Raw genomic sequence first — 17,616 nt, 5'->3', positions numbered from 1 at the left:
TTAGAAAGTGTTCACTATCGTCCATATTAATGTAATATAAAAGAAAATATGATATGACCACTCTGATAAATTAACTATTAAACTGTAGTATTAGGAATTCTTGAAGTAAGCAAAGATTGTGGAACTGAATGAAAAAGATAGAGGAAATGTAGTTAAAATATTGATTGAGATGCAAAGGCAGTGTTGCCTTTGGAAACTGGGAAGCAGAGTTTTTTTTTTAATTGGTCTTTATGCTATCCCATGGAAGAATTGTAGTAATACAGAAATAAGAAAAATCGGGGCACCTGGGTGGCTTAGTGGGTTAAGCAACCGACCTCGCTCAGGTCACGATCACGTGGCCCATGAGTTTGAGCCCTGCATCAGGCTCTGTGCTGACAGCTCAGAGCCTGGAGCCTACTTCATACTTCAGATTCTGTGTCTCCCTCTCTCTGCCCCTAACCCACTCGTATTCTGTCTCTGTCTCTCTCAAAAATAAACATTAAAAAAAAAAATTGTTGATGCCTTTAGGGTATTCAGATTAGTTAGATAACCCTTTTCTTTTCCAAAAACAGTCACTGGATGTACTGCTCCCAAAAGCTTGAAATATTAAAATAATAGGTCAAGATTCTGGATTCCACCTCACTGAAATTTCATTGTTCACAGAGTACTAGATGCTATATAAAGTACGAAAGTGTCTTTTAGTTCTTCTGACCACCTTTCTTTGAAAAATCATGCTAATGTTTGACAACTGTTGTTTTTTTTGTATGTTTGTTGTTTTTGGTAGTTTGTTTCTGACATGGGGTTGAGTAGTAAAGAGAATATCCTATCAACTTGAATGGTTTTTAAACTTACTACTCTGTTGTCTTTATCTCTATTTCAAGACCTTCAAGTGTATTCAAATGAGAATACCCCTTGCATGATTTTTCATTATGCCAGCAATAGTTAACTGAGTGCTTATTGTGGGATAGACCCTGTTCTAGGGACTTGTACTGTATCAGTGAGTATGGACAAATATCCATATTCTGTTGGAGTTTACTGTCTCCAAATGAGAAGTGGAATATTGCTCCCTTGGCATTCCTAAATAGGATTGATTGTATAATCATTGTCCGTATTCCTTCAAGAAGCAGCCCTAAATTTCATCTCTCTTGATCTTGCTCATTAGGCCGTTCTAAAACCAGTTTTGAATATTTCAGCCTAGTTTTCCTCCAGACCATTAAAGCCCCTCTGTTAAATATGTAGTCCTGTTCATTGATACATACATCATGAACTTGCCATTCTGTCCTCCTTTATATAGTAAACACAAAAATGAGCAATAGAGAAAATAGGGTAACAGAGAGGTCTGGTTTCAAAACTGGTGTCCACCTTTTACTAACTGAGGTTGTTACCTTAAGCATTTTACTTGATCTCTCTAAGCCTCAGTTGCCATAAACCTAAATAGGGTTGTTTGGTGGATCAGAGATATTCTGTGTAAATCACCAAGCACAGTGCCTGGGTGTCAGGAGCTTAATGAACACAATTATTTTATTCCTAGTCTTGCTTCTGCGATTTTGACCGTTAGGATTTGACTGCCTGTGTGTTTTAAGCCTTACATGTCCCCAAAAAGTATGGAGATGCAGTGCTAGAATTATTGAAATTAAGCCTTCTCCTATCAGCCTGCTTAGTTAGCTATCAAGATTTTATTTTTTATTCCTTGTAGGAAGGAGAAATCTCTAATTTCCACGATCACTTTAGAAAATACACATACTAGAAAAGTTTTGAGAAAAGATTAAGGAATCACCAAAGTAATTTGAATCGTTACAGAAAGACTTTCAAATGATTCTTCTAAACCTATTTAAATGCTAAGCCTAACATTCAAGAGCCTTCTCTCATTACCCATCTACACATTCCTAACAGGATTGGTCTCTGAAAAAAATTCTGTACTGTACTTAGCCTTTCAATCTTTGTTCTTGCTATCTTCTGCCTGAAACACTTTCTCTTTTCCTAGGAATCCCTATCTATCAAAATGCCATCGTCTTGGAAGCCCTACCACCTTCAACTTCAAGAAGTATTTTCTGATGTCGGTCCTTCTCACTCCACTCTCCCAAGCATATGTACTCTGCCCATTGACCCTCCAGAGCCTTTTGTACTTTCCTTATGGCATTTAATATCCAGTGCTGCTGCTGCTGCTGCTGCTGTTTTTGTCGTTGCTATTTTTGTATGTAGAGTTTATGTACTGCCATAAAAGGCTGCAGACTATATCTTATTCCTATCTATGTCTGCTGAAATACCTGGCACAATGCCATTCACATCATAAGTATTCAGTGAATATTTGTGGAGTCGAATTGGCATTTGGGGTATGACGAAACTGATTAACTTTTATCCACAATTTACACATTAAGCGCAGTGACGAGCATACAACTCAAATATTTGCCAGATGAAGGAATGAGTAAGTCATCATTCTCACATTTGTGAGGATCTTAGGGTGTCAGTGTATCAATGAGCATATATTTAATGTCTAGTATATGATCAGAACCGTGAGAATTGATCCCTGCCCTCAACTTAATTGGAAAGAAATAAGTTGCAGTTAATATGTGTAGACTCTGAAGACTTAAGGTGTTTGAGTGAAAATGGAGTGGTCAGTATGGAGTTGTTTGCATTGTGAGAGATAACCCAAGCTATCTGAACTTGGAAACAATAGATTTGTATATCAAGAGGTACTTAACTTGCGTTTCCACTCATAGTTTGCATACCCAAGAGAATTAAAATGTATCCACACAAAAACTTTTATGCAAATGTTCATAGCAGCATTATTCATGAGAGCCAAAAAGCCAATAGAAATAAACCCGAATGTTCACCAATTGTTGAATGAGTACAGTATAGCCATACAATGAAATATCATTCATCACTAAAAAGGAATGAGGTAGTGATACATGCTATAACATGGATGAACCTTGAAAATGTTACACTCAAATAGCCAGACACAGAAAGCCACATAATGTATGATTGCATTTGTATGCGATATCCACAGAGACAGAAAGTATATTAGAGACGCCAGAGGCTGGAGGTGGGGATGGGGAGTAACTGCATATGGGTATGGAGTTGCTTTTGTGAGTAATGAAAATGTTCTGGAATTACATAAGGTGATGGCTGTACAACCTTGATACTAGAATACCTTATATAACAGCATTTTAAAAACCACTTAATTGTACACGAAAGAGATATGTGAATTATATCTTTAAGAAAGAAGGAGGATCGGGTAAGAATGGGTATGAAGGTTTCTGGCTGTCTTCTGTCTTCATGAAGCAGGCAGTGAGTCAATTAGTCTAGAAAGGTGTTGACAAAACAAAAAGACATCCTAGGATTTTGAAGGAATCTTCAGATTTCTTTTTGATTTGGTCAAGAATGTAGTATATAGTCAACTTGGTTTCTGTGTGAAGGTCATCTGAGTTTAGAGGGTGAAAGTATCAGAAGGCAAGGGGGTCTGCTAGCAATCAACAGTGAAGTTAATGGGGAAAGTTGCAGAACAGAGACTAAGCAAAGATATTAGAATTTGATTCTAACACTCTCCTGAGGTGATAAGAATAGAAAATCTTAAATGAGAAGGAACCAAAGGCAGTGACTGGAGGGGTCAATGCAAATAAAGGTATCCATTTGAAGAAACGTTTGAGTACCTTTTATGTGCCAGGCACTATTAAGTAAAACGATAGCTATTTTCCTTATTTGAATTATTGTCTTAGGATAAAGTCTTCCGAGTAGGTTTATTCGTTTTAAGAGTATGGGCATTTTATAGTTCTCGATACAATAGTTATATTATTTCTCTAAAAGGCCATACTAATTTTTGATGTCACCAGCAATGTTTGAATGTTGTTTTTGCCATAAATTCACAGCAAGTTTTTGGCTAATTGAATAGATGTAAAATTAGTCTTTATTTTGGCTCTTGCTTTTTTAATATACCATTTTCTATACCATGGAATTGGCATCTATTGAAGCATGAAAGAATTCAAAGCCTTTATATTTGCTCTCCCCATTCTAGGACCCTAGAAATGAAACCAGCTCTAATTTGAATCAGCCTAGAAACTACTGTATTTTCTAAATGATACTCACATTTCAAACCACAGTTAGCCATGATTCCAAGTACCATTTGATTAACTTGATTCTAATAATTTGGTGTTGTAGGTATTAGTTAACTTCGTTTTACATATGAGAAAATTGAGGCTTAGAGACCTCAGATCACTTGCCCACAATCACTTAACTAATATGTGATAGAGACATGATTTGAATGCCTCTCAGGTGAATTATCATTCTCATACTCCATGACCCCTCAGTATCACTACTAAAATTTTCTAGGGGCTAACAGAAGCTGGAAGAGAAATCTGAAGTGGAATTTGGATAGTCAGGCACCTACTTCTACTCATAATGAAGCAGTTAACAGAGAAGTTTTTCATTCGTTTCATTTTTTTCTTGGGGGGGCTATCATGCATAGACAAAGAGAGGAAGGACTCTCTGTAAGCCACATTTTCAGGGCCCTTTCTGTTTTTTCCTAATAGTCAGGTACATACTGTCCCAAAATCTACAAGGGAGGAAAGGAGGATGAAGGCACTGGTAGGAAAGCAACTGCCTTGGAGTACACACAGTGAGATTCATCTGACAGTAGACGGAGCAGACAAATGCCCTAAGAGAGTCCCACAAAGTAACTTTTAAAATAATAATTTCAAGGCACCTGGGTGGCTCTGTCACTTAAGTGTCCAACTTCGACTCAGGTCTTGATCTCAGTTTGTGGTTTGAGCCCTGCATCGGGCTCTGTGCTGACAGCCAGAGCCTGGAGCCTGCTTCGGATTCTGTGTCTCCCTCTCTCTCTGCACTCCCCCACTTATGCTCTGTCTCTTTCTGTCTCTCAAAAATAAATAATCATTAAAAAAATAATAATAACTTCAAGTCTAACCTGGTAACAAGGTTAATACGGTATTCAGATCATGGTAGGTGTTAGCAAAAGAAGAGAGATTCTTTCATTTTTATTCAAGTATAGTATATTCACTAAACTAATTTAAGATTAGGAAAATTAAATAAGAGATGCATGTTCCAGTACTGGCTTTTAGTAAGATAAAACATAGTCCAAAGGCAGTTAAGGCCCAAAATTATGCACCAAGCAAATGACACAGTTGGTGCCAGAATATACACCTCCTGCTTCCCAGCACATTTTACTGGGAAAATAATTTTTTCAGTATATAAATTGACTGAAGTAATGGACAACAATAACGTGTGTGGTCATTTTGTAGTTTATATGTATAATTTTTCTTTATAATTTATTATCCTTAAGAGAGATCATTTCTCTGTATATCTTCAAACAATAATAATAGAGATCCACACACCAGATTACTAAATATTAGAATATTAGGTTAGAATAAGGGATACTGAAGATCAAGTTAAACCCTGGTGTATCAATCTCTCTGTAAATTACACCTAAATAATATTTATCTGTATCCGGTGTTACATTGATGAGGGTGAGAAACATATCTTTTGAAAACTTACACAGTAACATTATTCACAAAAAATTATGATGTATATGTTTGTGTATTTGTATTCAAGCATTGGAATTTTCAAAACAGCCCAGTCCTTTTTCCATCCCTACTCCTTTAAGTGAAACTAATACCCCTCCTTCACAAGAAATAATATCCAGATCCTCTACTTTTTTCTTTCTTAGCCTCAAAATGTGTATCTTTATTCTCTTTCCCATCTCCACACTTCTTTCATTCCTGTACACCATCACTTTAATTCCTATTCTTTTAACACAGACCTTTCATTTTTGTTGCTGGTGGTTATCACAATTACCACAACTCTTTGGGGAAACAATATAGCTGTTTTATAAGCAGTAATAAAGTGTTCATAGTCTTGAGCCAGTAATTGCACTGATAGGATTTTATTCTGAGAAAATACTTCAAATAAGGAAAATAGTTAAAGGCACAAAAGTCAATAATACTGATATCTGTCTGAAAAAATGGAAACCTTCTAACTATCCAACAATAAAGAAATGGTTGAGCAAATTATTATCTATCTGTTCAGTAGGCTCTTAGACATTTTTCACAATAGCTTCTTTTAAAATACATAGAAAAATGTCTTAAGAATTTTTTGTCAAAAGTTTTTTTTTCAAAAAAGGAAAAAAATAAATAGAAGAAAACAGTAGAAAATTTATGTGATTTGTATATATTTCTGAAGCATTTGTTTTTCCTGTATAATAACTGACATTTATTGAACATTTACTGGTGTCAGGCACAGTACTAAGGCAATATTATGGAAGTAGTGTTGAGTAGTTAGTAAGAAAAGTGCTCTAGAGTCAAATTCTAGCTCCATCACTTACTACTATGTGACCTTGAAAAGGAAATGGGAGATAATAACCGTATCTACATTAAATCCACATAAAGTGCCTGTCACATAGTAAGCCCCCAGTAAGTGTTTTTGTTACTAGACTTTTTACAGATATGCTTCATTTAATCTTCACACCCTTATAACAACTTTATAAGGTAGTATTTTCATTTTAGATAAAAGAAAATTGAAACTCAGAATGTTTAAATATCTAGGTTAAGTAACTTGCTAAAGTCACAGCTGGTAGACAGTAGAGATTTAGTTGAGAACCTTGCTATGACTTCCACTTCTGGCTTTGAAGGAGTAGGTTGCTACAGACTAATGCTTTTGGTGAGAACAACATGAAAAGGCAAATATCAAAAAAGAAAAAGAAAAAAAGCATCAGAGACATACTAAGATAGCCAGGACTTAAGAAACCAAAATTATGGAGCCCAGGGAACTGCAAAGCATATGTTCTATGCTTCATTTTTTCCCTGTAGGAATTTGCTTAATTCATAGTACAAGAGAAGAAATTATGAAACTTAGCAGAGGATTCTGCTAGAAGTAGAGGAGCAAGTGTAAGGCTAGGTACACAAAAATTGGGGTTTAGGGATCCCTGGGAGGCCAGGACTGAAGGGCCAGAATCCTAGAAGAGAAGGTTAGGCACTAAGAAGTGATTTTTTAAATTTATTTTTCCCTCAAGGTATTTGCTGCGCAGAGTCAAAGGCTAAGAAGCTAAGCACAAAACCCCTGAAAAGCAGAGTGAAATTTTTGTCCATCTCATAATGTTAAGAAACAAAAGTTAAAATTGTGGTCCCTCCAAGGAGGAAAGAACCTATAAACATCCCAGACTCTCAAGTAGGATTCCCTAAAGGACTACATACACCCTTAAGTGTTGGCAAACTAGAGGTAGAGAGGGAGCCCTACAAAAATTGCCACCTAACTTCAAATCAGTTCAGTTTCAGATGGAAATAAAATGATCTATTCTGTTGTTCCTCTCCAGAGGAGAGGATGATTTCTCTCTGAAGGAAGTAATATCATCCAAAGCTTCCATAATTTTTCATATACAAGATCTACCTTTGAGAGCAAAAATTATCAGGCATATGAAAATAGTAGGATTGAGAGAAAATGCAATGATAACAGTTAAAGAAGTAATCCAGATTATCAGGCACAGACTGTGACTAGTAGATTTAAAAAAATAGATGCTAAGATAGATCCCTTGAGGGACCACATGGGAAGATCAAGGGAGGGTGCAGATAGAGCCACAGGACCTGGGACATCTGCTTTTATGAGATTCCATGGGTGAAGTGTTTTGGACTTCCCAGGCTAAGGCTCTACTTGTCAATTGAAACCAAAAGAAAAGAATTTTGGTAAGCCCCAAGGGGATCTTACCTAGGAGGCACATAAGAGGAAAGCCCTGGGAGGCCTTGTTATTATAAGGGCTGTTGGGGAAGTCATATGAGGAACTTACATTTATGTGTGACACTACAGGCTACTGTCTAAGGCATGTGCTTTCGTGAGGGGGGAATGTCAGTTTAAGCCCCCCGCCCCCGGCTGCTTGGCCAAACAAAATGGACACCAAGGCAGCGATACCATGGAGTAGCTTAGCTAAACTTTTGACATAATGACTGAGAATTTTCCAAAACTGATGAAAAGACATCAAGACGTAGGTTTCAAAAGTGCAATAAATCCCAAGCAGAATACATGCAAGGAGTACCAAACTTGGGCACTTTGTAGTAAAACTGCTGAAAGTATCCAGAGAATTAACGACCCTTCATATTCAAAAGAACAATGATAAAACTGTCATCTGACTTCTTAACAGAAATAATGGAGGTCAAAAAAGCAGAGGAATGAAATCTTTAAAGTGCTTAAAAAAATAATTGTTTATCAGTCTAAAATTCTATTCCCAATGAAAATGTTGTTCCAAAGTAAATGAGACATAAAGAGATTTCCAGAAAAATAACTGAAACAACTTATTACATGTAGACTGTCACTGATGGATACAGCCACATTAATATTGACTATATAAAACAATAATGTCTTTTGGGGTTTTAACTATATATAAATTTAAAATGTATGATAATTGTAACACAAAAGGTGGGATCAGTGTAAATGGAAATGAAATATACTAAGGTCCCAGCATTGTCTGGGAAATACAGTTACTAATGTTTTATTAGACTAAAATAAGTCAATGATGTTTCTCTTGTATAACCAATAAAAGAACACTAAATGAATGTATACCTAAGAGAAAAACAGAATAAAAAGTTACTAGATTAATCCAAAAGAAGGAAAGAAGAGAAAAAGAACATATAACAGATGAGACAGAAACAATAACAACATAATAGGTAGAAACCAAATTTTATTTAAAAAATAATTAAAACACAATCATTGTCAGATTGATTTGTTTTTAATCCAACCATGTACTGCTTATGAAAGACACACTGTAAATGTAAAGACCCAGAATGACTGGAAGTAAAAGAATGGAAAACATATGTCATATAAACACCAAACAAAATATACATGGTATAATATATAATATATATTAATAGCAATATACAGTAGACCTGAATACAAGAATGACTAGAAATAAGAATATTTCATAATTATAAAGGGGTCATTTTTTTAAGATTTTTTTAAGTAATCTAACCTCGACATGGGGCTCAAACCCATAACCCCAAGATCAAGAGTCTCACACTTCACCGATAGCCAGCCACACACCCTAAAAGGGTCATTCTGTCAGCAATGTAAGGGCTGTAAGTTTGTACGTGTCTAGTAATACAGCTTCAAAATTTTTTTTTTCAAGTTCATGCACATCTTTTGCCAAAATAGATCATATGATGGGCCATAGAGAAAGCCTCAACCAATTCAATCCAGAATATGTTATCTAACCACAGTAGAATTAAGTAAGAAATATAGAAAAGTAGCTAGTAAACTCCCCACAAAATACATTTCCAAATAACCCTTTGAATCAAAAAGAAAGCACTATGGAATTAGAACATATTTGCAACAGAATGATAATGAAAATATAGTATATCTAAATATATTTGAATCTTCTAAAGCTATATTTGATAGGAAATTTGTAGGTATAAATGCATGTATTAGAAAAGAAAAAGTAAAAAATCAGTGATTTAAATATCCATCTCAAGAAAATGGGAAAAGAACAGCAAATTACACCCAAAGTAAATAGAAAAAAATTATGAAATGTAGAAATTAATGAAATAGAAAACAAATGCACAATAGGAAATATCAACAAAGCCAAGTTTGTTCTTTAAAAAATCAGTAAGATGCGCAGACCTTTATCAATACTGATCAAGAAAAAAAGAGAACACAGTGTTAGGAACGAAAAAGAAGACATTTCTCTACAAATTTTACAGATGTTAAAATGGTAAGAGATATTATAAACAACTTTATGCAAGCAGAGTTAAATTTTAGGTGAAATGGTAAACATACTTTACCAAAATTGGCACATTGAAGAAATGGAATATATGAATACTGTCTGTTAAAAATGTTGAATCCATTCTTTAAATTTTGTTTGCAAAGAAAACCATACCTAGGTGACTTTACTGGTGAAATCTGATAAATGTTTAAAGAACAAATAACTCCAGTCCTACTCAAAATAGAATCCAACTTGTTTTCTGAAATCAGCAAAGCCATGATGCCAAAACCCAACCATGACATTTGGAGAGAAGATATTTACACGCCAGTCTTTCATGAACCAAGTAATACATTTGTATTACTTGGGAATGTAGAAAGTCCAAAAGAATCTACAAATTATTAGAATTAATAAATGAATTTAGCAAGGCTACTTGATGTAAGGTCAAAATACAAAATTTATATACAAGCAACAAAAATTTAGAAAATGAAATTTATAAAAACAGTACCATTTACAGTTGAATAAAAAAAAATCGAACTTAAGTCTTGCAAGACCTTTTGACAGAGACTTTGACAGAAATTAAGAGCTAATAATCTGTAGTCACATTGGGAAACTCAGTACTGTGAAGATTAACTCCTTCCCAAATTGTTTTATAGCTTAAGTAGAATCCTAAAAAAATGCCAGGTATAGGGTAGAAAGAGGAAGTGATAAATTGATTTCATTTTTTAAGTTTATTTTGAGAGAGAATGCACGTGCATGAGCGGGGGAGGGGCACAGAAAGAAGGAGAAAGAGATAATCCCAAGCAGGCTGTACAATGCCAGCACGGAGCCTGACACGTGTCTCAAACTCAGGAACCACAAGATCATGACCTGAGCCGATATCAAGAGTCAGATCTCAACTGACTGAGCCACCCAGGCACCCCACAAATTGATTTTAAAATCCATATGGACATGAAAAGGACGAAGAGTAGTTAAGAAATCTTAACAAAGCTGGATGACTTTCATTACCAAGTGACAGGGTTTACTATAAAGCTACAGTTATTAGCATCATATTTGCACAGAGATAGACAAATGGATCTATGGAACAAAATAAAGAGTCCAGAAACATTGTACCATATATGTGATTACTTATGACAGCAAAGGCACTGCAGTACAGTAGGGAAAGAATGGATTTTTCAATCAATAGTGCTGGGTCATGTGGGGAGAAAAAAAATGAATCTTGATTCCTGCCTCACAACAAGAATCAATTCCAGTTGGATCATAAATCTAAATGTTAAAGATAAAATTTTAGAGAAAAACTGAAAACATCCTAACAATCTTGGAATAGGTAAAGATCCAAAAAGGAAGGAGAAGATTGATTAATGGGACTTTATTAAAATTAAGAAATTCTGTTCATCAAATGACACTATTATAAGAGTGAACAAACAAGTCACAGAGTGAGAAGACAGACTTGTAATCCATGTATCCAGTAAAGGACTTGTGGCACTCTTTAAAATCAGTAAGAGAGGGGCGCCTGGGTGGCGCAGTCAGTTAAGCATCCGACTTCAGCCAGGTCACGATCTCGAGGTCCGTGAGTTCGAGCCCCGCGTCGGGCTCTGGGCGGATGGCTCAGAGCCTAGAGCCTGTTTCCGATTCTGTGTCTCCCTCTCTCTCTGCCCCTCCCCCGTTCATGCTCCGTCTCTCTCTGTCCCAAAAATAAATAAAAACGTTGAAAAAAAAATAAAAAATAAATAAATAAAATAAAATCAGTAAGAGAAAAAAGACCATCAAATTTCAAAAAGGACAAAATACTTGAAAGGTGCTCCACAAAAGAAATTATCCAAAGACCAATATGCATCCATTAATTGTTAATCATTGAATAAATTCAAATCAAAACCATAGTGAGATACCACTGCATACCTATGAAATGGCTAAAATTTTAAAAGACTGACAATGTCAAGTACTGTTGCTGTGGAACAACTGAAACTCATGCTACTGGTAGATGTGTATGTAAATCATTATAACTATTTTGGAAGTCACTTTGGCTGTATATTCTAAAAGTAAACATACATGTATCCTCTAATGTAGCTATGCCTGGTGCATACCCAACAAAAATCTATACATACATTCACCAAAGGCAAGAATGAACAAGGGTATTCATAGTAGCATTATTAATAGCCTTAATAGCAGAAAGAGTGAATAAATTATTCTTGTAACAACATGGATGATTACCAAGCATATTGCTGAACAAAAGAAGCCAGACAAAGATTAATATATAGTGTATGGATTAAGTTCAAAAATGAACAAAACAAATTTATGGTGTTAGAACTCACACTAGTTACTTTTATGGGGATAGAGAATGGGAGGGGTTACAAGGCAAGTGAAAGTCATACTTTTCACAAGGTATGCACTTACAATTTCTATCATTTAGTTTACTTAACCTCTTCCAAATGATTTTAAAGGTTATGTTATTTTTCTAGACACCCCACACACTATTTACACCTACCACTCCATCAAAAGGGTTCTTGCCAGATCACTAGTAACTTCCATGTTGCCAAAAAACAGACATTTTTCACATTCTCATGTTACCTCAGCAACATTTGGGTTTATCTTTTTTTCTTCAAGTACTCTGACCCATTCACTCCTGGTTTTCTGACTGCCTCTGTTCATGTCTTCTGGGACACCTTAGCGAACTCCTCTGTTCATCTTCTAATTAAGGAGTTCCTCCGGACTCAATACTCTTATTCTACCATCTCTCCCCAGGATATCTCTTACATTCTTGACTTAAAATACCAGCTGCCATATGTGCTGAAAATTCCTAAATTCCTATCTCCAGTCCAGACTTCTGAGCTCTAGGGTCTCGTAGCCAGCTTCCAACTTGATATTTATCTCAACAGCATCTTACAGTGAACATATTCAGGGTTAAGCTCTTGTTCCTTCTGTATTTCTACATCTTTGGTCTTCCTGATGTCTAGAAATCTGAACTCCAAAAATATTTACTAACTTCCTAATTAAACATCTTGTATCATTCTTAAGACCTTTCATTACCATGCACATGCGCATGCATGAACATACACAAACACACGCCCATCCAGACCACTACTAGATTATATTGATTTTGCTTCCTGAATAGATCTTGAATTCACCCTCTATGCTACATCTCCACTCCCAGCACCCTATTTCAAGCCACCATCGTTTTGTGGTAGACTATTGCAATAGCTTACAACTAGTCTTTTTTTTTTTTTTTTTAATATTTGTTTATTTATTTATTTGGGGAGGAGGGTAGCAGACAGGGAATCCCAAGCAGGCTCCACATTCAGCACAGAGCTCAATGCAGGGCTTGATCCCACGACCATGAGATCATGACTTGAGCCAAAATCAAGAGTCGGACACTCAACCAGCTGAGCCACCCACGCGCACCACCAATGGATCCTTCTAGATCCATTCTTACTACCTGTTAGTCCATTCTTCACACAGAACTTAGAATGATCCTTTCAAAAGTATAAATATATCATGTCTTTCCTTAAAATTCTTTCTAGGTTTGCTCTTATGCTTTGGAGAAAACCCAAATCTTTAACATAACCCCACATCTCTGCAGAATTTAGTTTTTGCCTCTCTCTTTACTGCTCTCCTTTCCTATAATTTTCTGCAGCCTTCTCTCACTTCCTCCAAAGCACCAAGTTCTTTCTCACCTCAAGGCCTGATAAAGCTAGTTATTCAGCATGGAATGTACCTATTTAACATTCCACTCCCCCTCCTTGGAGAAGTGCCCTGTCTAAATGACAACTTCTATTATTTTATAGTGTGCTGTTTTCCTTCATAGAATTTTTTTATTTTAATTTTTATTTATTGGTCTATTTGTTTGATGTCTTTCACCTCAAACCATCACGTTTGTGGCAACAGAGATTGTTTTGTTCCCCGGTGTAGTCTGGTATCTTAAATAAATGCCCATGTTATGTGTTTAGTAAATATGGTAAATGAGAAAAGATAGCACGCCCCCTTAGGTAAAGTATAGGTCAGGAACCATTTCATATGTGTGCCTATACCCTGGGAGCATGAAGGGGTTACTTGTTCCCTTTGGTTTAGTCCTTTATTTCTTCAGAATTGCTCTCTGAGAAAGGCACCGCGTAATCATTGTATTGCCTGGAGACCATTTTTGATGGTAAGTCAGTCTTCTCGGTGATGTATATTTTATGTGGTAAGCTGAACTGTCAGTTGTGGGCAGATTTTATTTAAGCCCCCAAAGAGGACTATGCCTGCCCACATTTCTTAGGTTAAAGCTCTTAAAAACTAGAGGTAAAGTGTTCTCAGTGGCAATCTTGACTAAGTAATTTTTTTTCTTGTAATTCCTTTTTTTTTTTCTTGTAATTCTTAGGGCACTAAAAAGGAAAGGTGGTCTAACTGCATTTGCTTACTGCTGAGATTGACAATATTGTTTGTGTAAAGATTATTAGCTGCTTTGGTCGTATAAATATGTCAAAATGCCACCACAATAAGTATATGACACGCCTTTTAATCACAAGGCAAAAACAACTACATTTCATAATACTTATGTCTTCATGTATGTTTTATAAGCTATACAGACCTATCATGATTTGGTATTACAGAATATTCTTTATTTTCTTAAGAGCTTGTGTTTGTTTTCTTCATCTTAGACTTACTTTTTAATTAAAATTTTTATGGTTTCTAAGCTAATTTCAATAAAATGAGATGCCAAATTGTATATTTGGTAGAAAATGGTAAGTCCAACAATTTGAAGCAGTGTTCAGGCCACTAACATGAAAAAAAAATTCCTGTTTACTACCAATTTTAGGCCAGATAAATTTCATTTCAAGAGGAACAGTTTTAAGGATTTATCATATTTCTTAATGTACTGTAAATGAGGCATTCTTTATGTCTAAAATCTAAATATTGTACTTAGAATTCTCCCATAAGTTGAAAAAAAAATGCCAAATGTTTATTGTGCATCTAATTATGTAGGTTCAGGGCTGTGGTGGAGAAAGGGGAATAGAACAGGAATGAGGATTTTGAGTGCTTAGAAAAGTTTCTGACATCATTGTCATCATCATTACTCTCCCTTTAGAGAGTTAATTGTTAATTTTCTGTTAATGAAATAATTTTTAAACCTTATCTATTTATTGATATTTGCACATTTACCAGACATTCATAGCTATTTTCATATCAATGAAATTAGGACTCATAGGAGTTTTAAAATGTCTGCTCTCAGGTATGACTAATTAACTTTCTGAATTTCACAATCCTCTGGTTGCTACTGCCAGCTTTTTCTTCAGGTTTTTAAAATGTAGATTAGTGACTCTAGAGCTAGTGAAATAATATATTAGAGGAATATTTGAATTTCTTTCTATACTATTACAGCAATATATAAATGTGGTACATTATGGTTATAGAGGGGGTGGGGAGTTTCAAGTACAGGGAACTCTGCCATATGTAAGAACAGTCTTCTCAAGCTAATTGCCAATTTAGGGAGTGTATTAAATAAACATAATGGTTTTTATGTTTATTTCAAAAAAGGGGAAAGAGCAGCTTTGTTTTGCCAGAAAGACAATGTCAGCTGCTACCCGTTTATTTCCTAGCAAAACAAACTACTTGGAAAATTCTAATTGGCAGGTTTCTTCTCCCTGGCGTTTAATTAAAATCTTTCTCTAGCAGTACATGATACTGAGGATAGTGTACAGATTCATTTATTGTACCAAGAAAGACTTGGGCCAACCATATCTTCATAGCTTTCAGGCATCACTAATTATGTGTCTTCTCTGATTTGTTTAACACTATCATTGGTAAGGAGTAGCGTAAATACATTGTTTACAATCTTCCCTATTATGCCTGTGTCACCATTTCTAGAGTTGTAGTCATTTCTGCAAAGAGTTTAATGTTTTTTTTAGATAAGTAAAACTTTATCACACTAGAAATTACAACTCAATTTTTGTGTGCAGCTTAATGTCTGTGATGTAATAAAATAATCCTGGTGCATAGGATTGGAATTGATCTCTATTTGCATCCTACCTTAGAGTGCTAGCCTATAGATGAATATTGCTGCTCCAAGGGAGTGGAAGACTAAGGATGAATTGATGTAATTGCATCTTTATTATTAAAAAATAGAAAATGCTTAGCCAATAGTAAAGCAACCATTTTTATATATCAAGGACACCATCTTGTTAGTCAACAGTTGATATCATCTGATAGGAGGCTTGAGTTCAAAGATTTGAAATTCAAAATGCTGTTTTTCAAATAGATTAAGTGGATTTAAATTCAGTGGTTTATCATTTTTTGAGTATAGTATAATGATTGTGAGAGCTTTTTTCCTCCTAAGCACTTACATTGTTAATTAAATCATTTCCTGTTTTTTTTTTTTCTTCCAAACTGTTCCTTAAGCATGTGTTTAACCTGGTGTGTTCAACTCTTAGCTGAGCTTCATGTTTAATTGTTTCAGTACTTAGTAAGTATGCATGATAAAAAAATAAATTGTAGCTACAGATCTGAACTTACTTTGCTATGACCTGTAATAGTCTGCTCTACATTCTGCTCTTTGTCTTTCAAGGAAATCACATCGCCCAAAACTTATAACCTACTTTACTACAATAGTGCTGCCATGTTTTGGGAGCCTAGAAGGCAGATTGAAATTTAACTGGCCTCATGGGATCTCAGTTGGTTTAACAGCTTCTCCTACCTTACTTGGCAGTGCATGTATAATAATATTGAATGGCATTCACTGTCAAGAGATTTTGGAGTTGATAGTAATAGAAATGTATTGCAGGAAAGAACATAGATACTGTGGTTAAAAGGTTATGGGAGAGAGGCACCTAGGTGACTCAGTTGGTTAAGCATCCGACTCTTGATTTCAGGTCAGGTCATGATCTCACAGTTCATGGGTTCAAGCCCTGTGTTGGGCTGTGTGCTGACAGCACAGAGCCTGCTTGGGATTCTCTCTCTGCCTCTCCCCTGCTTACGCACAGTCTCTCCCTCTCCCTCAAAAATAAATAAACTTAAATAAACAGTTATGGGAGAGACTAGAAATTAGTCTGGTAACTTGTTAATTTGAAGAGCTAATTTAAACATGTGTTTAAATATGTATGATACTGTGGAAAATAATCTCCCAGTTCAAAAATTAAGAGTAAACTCCATCATAAATAGAACTAAAGGTATATATGAAGCATTAAATCTTATGATACTCATTTATTTTATCTTTTCATAATTGTGTTGCTTTCATGGACAGAAGCTATTTGATATAGTTTATTGTTCTTTTATTTACTAAGAAGGTCAAGGCTGAACTTTTTACTGAGTATTTACCAGCTCCATGTAACAGTCTTATTGGCAAACCAGATGCATCTTACACCCTAGAGGGTAAATTTGTGAGATATTACCTGTGAGTACAAATAGAGGGTACTAAAGATGTGATTTCAGTGTAGGGAAGATATAGTTGTTTTTAATGTTGTTTTAATTTAAACTTTTTGTGTTCTATTTCATATAAACACGTCAAGGTTCCTTCTCCTGATCTCAAAACTGGCTTAAGGTGATCATTCGCCATTACGGAGCCAAATGTTATTGCTTATTCTAATGATAAAATAATGTATTCGTATTGTAAAAAATTTGAAATTTAAACACTCAAAACAAACATAACTTTTATACTTACAGAGAAATTTAAAAAGAAAATAGTAAAAAAAAAAAACACTTGAAGACAGTGGGTAGCCTCTTGAATAATTTTAAACAAGGCGTGATATGCATGATTAGACTTATATTCTAGAATGATCACTGGCAGCTGTATGGAAACAGATTGGTGGCAGGAAGGACAGGTAGGAGGCTGTTGGTGTACTCAGGCCAAGAAAACTAAAGGCTTTAACTGGGGCATAATAACAGGAACACAGAAGAGAGGACAGAATCAGCTGGGCTTGGTAGGAGATTCAGTGTGGTGGGAAGAGCAGGGGAAATGGCTGAAAAGGACTCCAGGT

At 35.4% G+C, this 17,616-nt stretch overlaps 1 protein-coding gene across 5 annotated transcripts in view; it reads left to right on the top strand.

Annotated features, from left to right (window-relative positions):
• HMG20A (high mobility group 20A) overlaps positions 1 to 17,616 on the top strand; it is a 68,690-nt gene that overhangs the window by 1,880 nt on the left and 49,194 nt on the right. The window contains exon 2 of one of the 5 annotated variants that reach the window (XM_086711277.1): positions 4,510 to 4,560. The exons of the other annotated variants lie outside the window; for them this stretch is intronic. The gene's annotated coding sequence lies outside the window, so the exon portion shown is untranslated. The remainder of the gene's footprint in view (positions 1 to 4,509; positions 4,561 to 17,616) is intronic. 5 annotated transcript variants of the gene reach the window in all.

The sequence above is a fragment of the Puma concolor genome, chromosome B3 (genome assembly GCF_028749965.1).
Source record: "Puma concolor isolate L17-30 chromosome B3, mPumCon1.1.hap2, whole genome shotgun sequence".
Classification (NCBI taxonomy): Eukaryota; Metazoa; Chordata; class Mammalia; order Carnivora; family Felidae; genus Puma; species Puma concolor.
The sequence above is the reverse complement of the archived record's forward strand: the minus strand, read 5'-3'. Positions and strand labels throughout refer to the sequence as shown.